Source organism: Notothenia coriiceps, unplaced genomic scaffold (genome assembly GCF_000735185.1).
Source record: "Notothenia coriiceps isolate Sejong01 unplaced genomic scaffold, NC01 NC01_scaffold00037244, whole genome shotgun sequence".
Classification (NCBI taxonomy): Eukaryota; Metazoa; Chordata; class Actinopteri; order Perciformes; family Nototheniidae; genus Notothenia; species Notothenia coriiceps.
Window position 1 is genome coordinate 25981457 of NW_011369945.1, and position 7322 is coordinate 25988778.

A 7322-nucleotide genomic window follows, 5' to 3' on the forward strand; every position below is an offset into this window, starting at 1 on the left:
GCTGCTTTGGAGCAAGTGCAGACTTTGATGGCAGGTAAGGGCACATGGTTCACATTGTTCTGCGGAAGCCGATTGTTTAGTGAGATAACATTGATTTTGATTAAGAGCTCACATCACAGTGCAATCCTTTTATAGTCTGTTTCTGCAAAAACTGCGCATTTGGCTAAAGATAGACCATGCCGGAGTGCTTGTACACACAATTATTTTAAGATCTCCAAACTGGGGAGCTTAATTTAGACGTGAGTTAAAACATGTTGCTCCTGTGATGTGCGTAAAAACTAAGATTGTATGAATGTTGTTTCGTGGCGAATCATTCCATAAATTTAACTTTTATTTTACAAGAATCCAAGTGCATCCAAACCGGTTGTTTCTGCGCCCCGGATCAGACACTCTGTTATGAGTGAAGCAGTGTTTCCATGTGCCAAAATCCCACCGCGCGGCTCTTGTCTTGTGCAGACATCAAGCTGATTATTAAGTGATGTGACAGCACGTTGCCCGGCGCTTCATGTTCAAACACGAATCTGATGAAGTATTTGAAGGTAGAGGTGTGGAGACGCGCCAGACCCCGAATAATGCACGTGTCCGAGATTTCAATCTGCCTATAGGTGCTCTTCATCTGACTTAATTAACATGATGGATGCTTTTTTGTTTTTTTACATCCTGCATCATAAAACCAATCTAGGTGTAACCCCGGCTCATTCCCTTGGAAACAAGTATATTATGGCATCTTTATAAATAGTTTGTGGGAAAGTAATTGCACCATTTGTGGTTTTTGGCAGGATGCTGATGGGACTATGTGTTAAGTTTGTGTTTACAGATAAAGTATGTGTAGAATCGAAACTGCGATCCATTGCGTTTCATGTTTACATGGATTTGTAGAGCTCAGAATAAAGTTGGACTGAGGACCATCTAAACAATGAGAAAGTTACACAAATAGTCCTACTGCCAAATGTCTAACAGTGATGCAGCCAAGTGTTGTACTTTATTATTTCTCTCATGTATCTCTGTCAGGAGGCTCAGCACCAAAGAAGTATCCCCTCTCATGCTTTACATTTCTTCAAATGAATGAAACACTTTTGAAGATTATTGGAGGTAATTGTTATTTAAATCGTGTGCACACATTTCAAAATGCTCTTTCAAGACTATCTGCTATTCCACCTGCTTGATGATAGATTTTGGCATCTGGAGGTTTCTTCCCTTTTTTCTTCTTTCAGTTCACTTTTCTGCTGCCGTGTTCAAACGCAGTTCAGAAGGAACGTTTTTGATTTCAAAGGTTTCAGCAAGAAGTGGGAGAGGGCAGAAACATAACAGAGAACTAGAGTTGAGCATTTGAAAGCACACAATATGATTGTAATTTATTTTCTTCCCTAACCTTGGATAATGTCTGTGTGAAAGGCTGAGATGTGCTGAGATGTGCAGGGCTTTGACTTTTATTTCACGCATTGCCTTTGTGTAATGATCATTTGCTTTAACCTAACAGCAGCATATTGTACATTATTAACATCCCTGCTGATGGAGTGGCTTGTCACCACGGTCATAATTTGCCAATTTTATGGGGATAAACTTGCCCGGGCCTGAGCCTCCGCCTCGATATGAATTCATTGAGAACATATCCCCAGAGACTGAGCAGAAGCGAAAAAAACATTTATTACCTGGTCTCTCCCTTATTTCCTTTTAGAGAGTGCTCCTAACAGGCTTATCCATCCAATCCTGAAGGGTCCTTCACGGCCATCATTGCCGAGATCATTTTGTTCTCTCATGGCTGCACATAATATGCTTACCTGCAAATCTGTTGCTAAAACATTGCGCTGTTATTGTTACCATCTTCATTCCAGCTAAGGTTTCAAACAGCCAATAAATGTCATAATACAAAGAAGCTTAAATCAACTGCAACACATACAGTCAAGATATTCTTCTCTAGTAATGTCGTTACGTTGTTGAGGCCTTTGCAGCCAAGCAGCACATACCAGACCTCCTCAGTAATAATCTGAAGCCGTGGACTTGTGCCAGGTTAATGTTGGCCTTGTACTATCAGCCCCACATTTGGGCTTTCAGGGGTTGAGAATGAGTGCGGAAATAGTGTCAAAGCACATTTTATGGTTTGTTTAACAGGCAGTAAGAAGAAGAAAACAATTCATTTATAATTTTCTCTTTGTTCATCATCTAGCGAATGTGAGTGGGGAAGTAATGATGAATGTGCCGACATCTTTCTTATGAGCCATAGTGGAGATTTCAAGCGTAACCTTGCCATATGTTTTCTGACAGTGAACAATACGTGACATCAGACTCTGATGACTGATGCTTCAGTTTTGTCTTAAGGGATGTACCTCACAAAACAACTTTCTCAGGCCCCGATAGAAAACATCAATTCAACTTCTTTCCCCTGTGCTATGTTTTCAATTGAACTCATCAAATAGGACTGTTTGGGAATAATAGGATAGCAATTAAGACACCTAACGTTATATTAAAAAAGAAGTGCAACATGAACAAGGAAACATACCATTTGTACCCATGACAGTGTACTTTTAGTCATTTCATGTGAAGTAGTTTGTTTGATTTCACTATACCAATTAACGTTTACATATTGCTTGGTCCTTATTATTATAAAAAAAAAAAACTTCAGGAGGGTTAGGTGGCTTGTTGCCTGCCTAGCTATCCCAGACATGTGGAAATTGTAATGCAATTTTACAGTCCTGAATACTGTGTTAACCTCTTTGCCAGCGTTGATTCTATGGACATTTCTTTATATGCTGACGTCGTTGGTGTTGAATCCGAGTCACTGTCCCTCTTTCTTTTCACAAAACCTTTATAGGCTACATCCAGACGAACCAAACATTGTATTCAATGTACGAGAAAACATCCTGTAATTACTTGTATTGCAGCACCGAACATGCTTTTAGCCATTGGTTTGGAGAGAGTGCACTTAAAAATGTTGACAAGATCCTCCTCTTTATCTTTCAAAGGTTGAATGCACTTATCGTCAGTCACTAAGAAAAAAGGTCTGCCAAAACAATCTAACATAATGTAGAAAAAAATAAAGTAAAAAGCTATATATTGAATTTCAGAATATCGTTGGAAGTTTCAACATTTGTCTCCGATGAGAAGGAAGTGGATATCCGTCAAGAAAGGTCTCTTTCAAAGTGCTGACAGACTGATAAGTGCCACATAATTGAGTACAAAACGCCTATTCCAACTTCACAGCTGTCTACAAAGAAAAGCTGTTAATGCACCACAACTGTGTTTCATCGCATTACATCATAAAGGTCTTTTATATTACCGGCCACTCTGTGAACACCTTCCACTTTGTCTCCCTTTGTACATAAACACATTTTTTAACGGGTTATTTCTCCCTTTAAATCGTTACCTCAGATATTTGTCAACATCCCACATGGTGATGTGTGTTGACGTGATAGAATTGGCAGTCAGGTCTGGCACCACGAGCTTCATTAAGACGCCAGACACCTTCTGACTCCACAAACTCTGGCAGGTCCGAGCAGGTCTTTCACACCCGGGTGTTACAAATGCAGCAATCAACATCTGTGGGTGTTTGTGAGAGAAATCCATTCAACAGTCACGCTTTGCAATGCTTCGGCATGAATTTGTGGATGGATTAGATGGATAGATTAAATGATACACCTTCATGGTCCTGATTATCACACTGCTGCTCCGAGCGATGGTCTGACTGCTCTTCACTGCTCTGTATCCATTAGTATAACAATGGAAGAAGGATGGAAATGAGAATCACCCTCTCAGGTTCTCCTGGAAGAACCTTGTCAGACAGTGTGAGTTTGAGAAGAGGTGTCACACGGCATGTGTGAAGGGTAATAATTATCTGCTTCAGTTCCTTCAAGGCTTAGTGTAATTTGAGGATCACTATTCAGAGCTCCAAGATAATAAATACAGGTATTATGCTGAAGTCCATTTGATATGCCAGCTTTCGGCTCAGGAAAATATCACTGGCGACAGAATGTATCTGAAAGAACGCTTTTCTTTTCTGTTCAATTCGATTTTTTTGTGATTCATCGCAATTTTGTTCTAAAATGTCCTGAGAAAATGTGAGTTTGACATTGCTGCAGAGGTACAGTATGAATGGGTGAGCTGTTGCATTGTATTACGTTCTCAGTTCAAGTTCAGAGCATGTTACAATGCCTCTGGCTGAACTCAGCATAGAGACAGCACTGGGATTCTGTGTGTGTGTGTGTGTGTGTGTGTGTGTGTGTGTGTGTGTGTGTGTGTGTGTGTGTGTGTGTGTGTGTGTGTGTGTGTGTGTGTGTGTGTGTGTGTGTGTAGGAGAAAGCATTTGAGTGAAGTATTTAATTCAGTAATGTAGGACCTTTTTTGCATCTCTTGATGTTCTTGTCTCCTTATCGCTCTTACAGCTGCAAGCTAATCTCAGACACCCTTTTTCACCCACAATCCACTGGGAATCTGTAGGAGTTTAAACTCTGCTCCTATTGTTCATTGTTTTATTGCCGTCATGTGATTAAAGTCCTTCCCATCCTCATCCTTGCATGGTGAGAAAATAATGTTATTTTTGTATTATCTTCTAGGAAAACATAATATGATTTCTTACACAGTATCTTCAAGGTTCTTTACACAATAATACAGAAACACATATAGTGCAAGTAAATATTAAAAAGTAAATACAAAAAGAAAAATATTTAAAAAAAAGTGAATTTAGAGTCTATATTCAAGCTATTGGAATGATATATTAGATAAATAGTTAAATAATTACTAAGTAGCAGATGAATGTTATGGATGTTGTTACAATAGTTCAGGTATTTAACAGTCTTAGTGACTGTGGGATGAAACTGTCTCTGAATCTGGTGGTTTTTGTCCGGTTGCTGCGGTAACGCCTGCCAGACGGCAGCAGACCGTCTGGCAGGCGTTTGCTGCTACTCAAAAAAACAATGTCACAACAAATCTAATTGCCAAAAAAGACCATTAACTTTGGTTCTATCTGATTATTATGGTTGCCTAATATGTCTGTTGATTCCAATATGATGATGGTTTTACATTTCATTGAGCTTGATGTCCTTTTAATATACAAACACAAATATGAAGGCTGCTTGCATTGCATGGTTGTTTTCTAAATGTAACAACCTGTTTTTCACTTGTGTGATTTATGATTTTAGTTTTTCTAAATGTCAGAAGAGTCACAGTTTCCCAGAGTTTGAGTTGACATTTACAAATTACTTAATTTGTTAAAGCAACAGTCCAAACAATAAATCTATTTAAATTAGTCTCATAGAGGACACATATTCACATTTGAGCCATAGAAAACACGTTTTTGGCTCTTCACTCGAATACAATGAAATAAAAATAATTGGAATAGCAAATGAGGACATTTCCATCACATAACTTTCAAGTAGCAAAGTCACACAAGGCGACTAGATTTGCTTTGATGTGAAGTCGAAGCTAATTGGCTGCATATCTCTGTATCAGCTTTGAATACCATCTGGCAATCAACACTGTGTCAAAGAAACTTGTGGAGACATAAAGACTTCTGAAGAGGAGGAAGAGAGAATCTGCTGATTTGTTTCGACGATGCAAAATGAAAACAAAATCAATCCTAGATTAAAAGATCAAGAAACAAGATAAGTGCTGTTGTAAGCACTTATTTTGTTAAGATCGTTACGGTACAAAGATTGTGTAAAGAAGACAAAACCTGGACGCTTGACTGCTTTCCACATTTTGATGGAGCTCTGTAATTCAAAAATATCTATTCAACACAACAGAGCCTTTGTGAAACATTGTTGATTGCCAGATGTTGTTTATTTACAAAGATATGCAGCCAATTAGCTTCAGCTTCATATAGCCTTTATACGATTTCTGTTTTCTACTGGGAGTCATCTAGTGCAATCATAACTTTATATTATCATATAACTGCAAAGGAAATGAGGTAATAAAGAGCCAGGTGCAGCCAGAGAGGCATAAACTCTTTCTACATTATGCCTCCATATTCTATAATGATAATTACCTTATGGAGACTGAGGAATGCATTTAAAACGGCATGTGTACACGAACGTCAGAAGCAGGGGGTGGGCAGTGTTTTGTTTTTTAAGTGCCACCATCCTTGAAATGATGTGAAGTTTGCCAGAGTCATGGATATTTCTGTTGTATGTTACACATTTACAGTATGGAGGGACAGCAGCTTGTGTGTGTGTGTGTGTGTGTGTGTGTGTGTGTGTGTGTGTGTGTGTGTGTGTGTGTGTGTGTGTGTGTGTGTGTGTGTGTGTGTGTGTGTGTGTGTGTGTGTGTGTGACTTGCAAAGATAGTGGCATCTTAATATGGCTGCTGCCCAGACCTCTCCCCTCCCTCTCCCTCTCCTTTAGTTTCTTTTTCATTTCCTTTCCTCTCCTTAATTTCCCTTTTTGTTTCCTTGAATTCTCTTTAATATCCTTTTTTTGTTTTCCTTTGTCTCCCCTCGCTCCGTATTCTCTTCCGTACTTCTCCTCTCCCATACTATGTTGGAGTTGTTCCCTCCCTGTTGGCTTTCCAGGGTGCAGAAAAACATTTTCCCTGGATCTGCCACTCTCACTTAGCATCCATCAGGAGGTTTTTTCCAATGAGGTGATTGGCAGCAGGGGCAAGCATTAGCATCTTGGCACAGAGACACTAACACGCAGGGATAGTGGCATAGCATGTGCCATGAATACTGAACACCAACCTCACTATCACCAAATAAAGAATATCCTGGTCAAAGGAAGTAAATCAAGATAATTTCTCCTTTTGTTATGGATCACATTGTTACACGTACTTTCCTGCATTGTCTGGTTAGGTCCTTTAAAGGTCACACCGCAGCGGAGCAGCCTCTTATACCTCATTCACACCAACGGTGTTTCAGGGCCGGTTCGGAGCTGGAGCTTGAAAAGCACCGGGTTTTCCTGTTCACACCGCAGTGGAGCAGCCTCTTAGCTCCGGTATCCGGTTCATTTCAAGCACCAAAAAATTGCCCGGCCAGAGCAAAAGCACCACATACGTCACGCTTACGTCGAGGCAGGGGCAGGGGCAGGGATCAACTCCTGAACAACAACAAAAAGCCGGCGTTTTATCCAGTTTGTACACAACGATGGAGAAACTTAACAAGCAGCAGTGGTCCACTGAAGAGACCAGCTACCTATTGGGAATCTGGTCTTCTGAAGAGGTACAGAGGAAGCTGGAGCACAATCGGCCATTGTTGTTGTTGTCGGTGTCAGCTGTGAGGGGTTACCGCGCGGTTTGGCTTTATGAAGCAGGCACGCAAACGGTTACGTCATGACGCAAACAATGACGCAGCACCAGTCGGACTCTGGGCGGTGTGAAAAGAGCCGGAGCTAAAC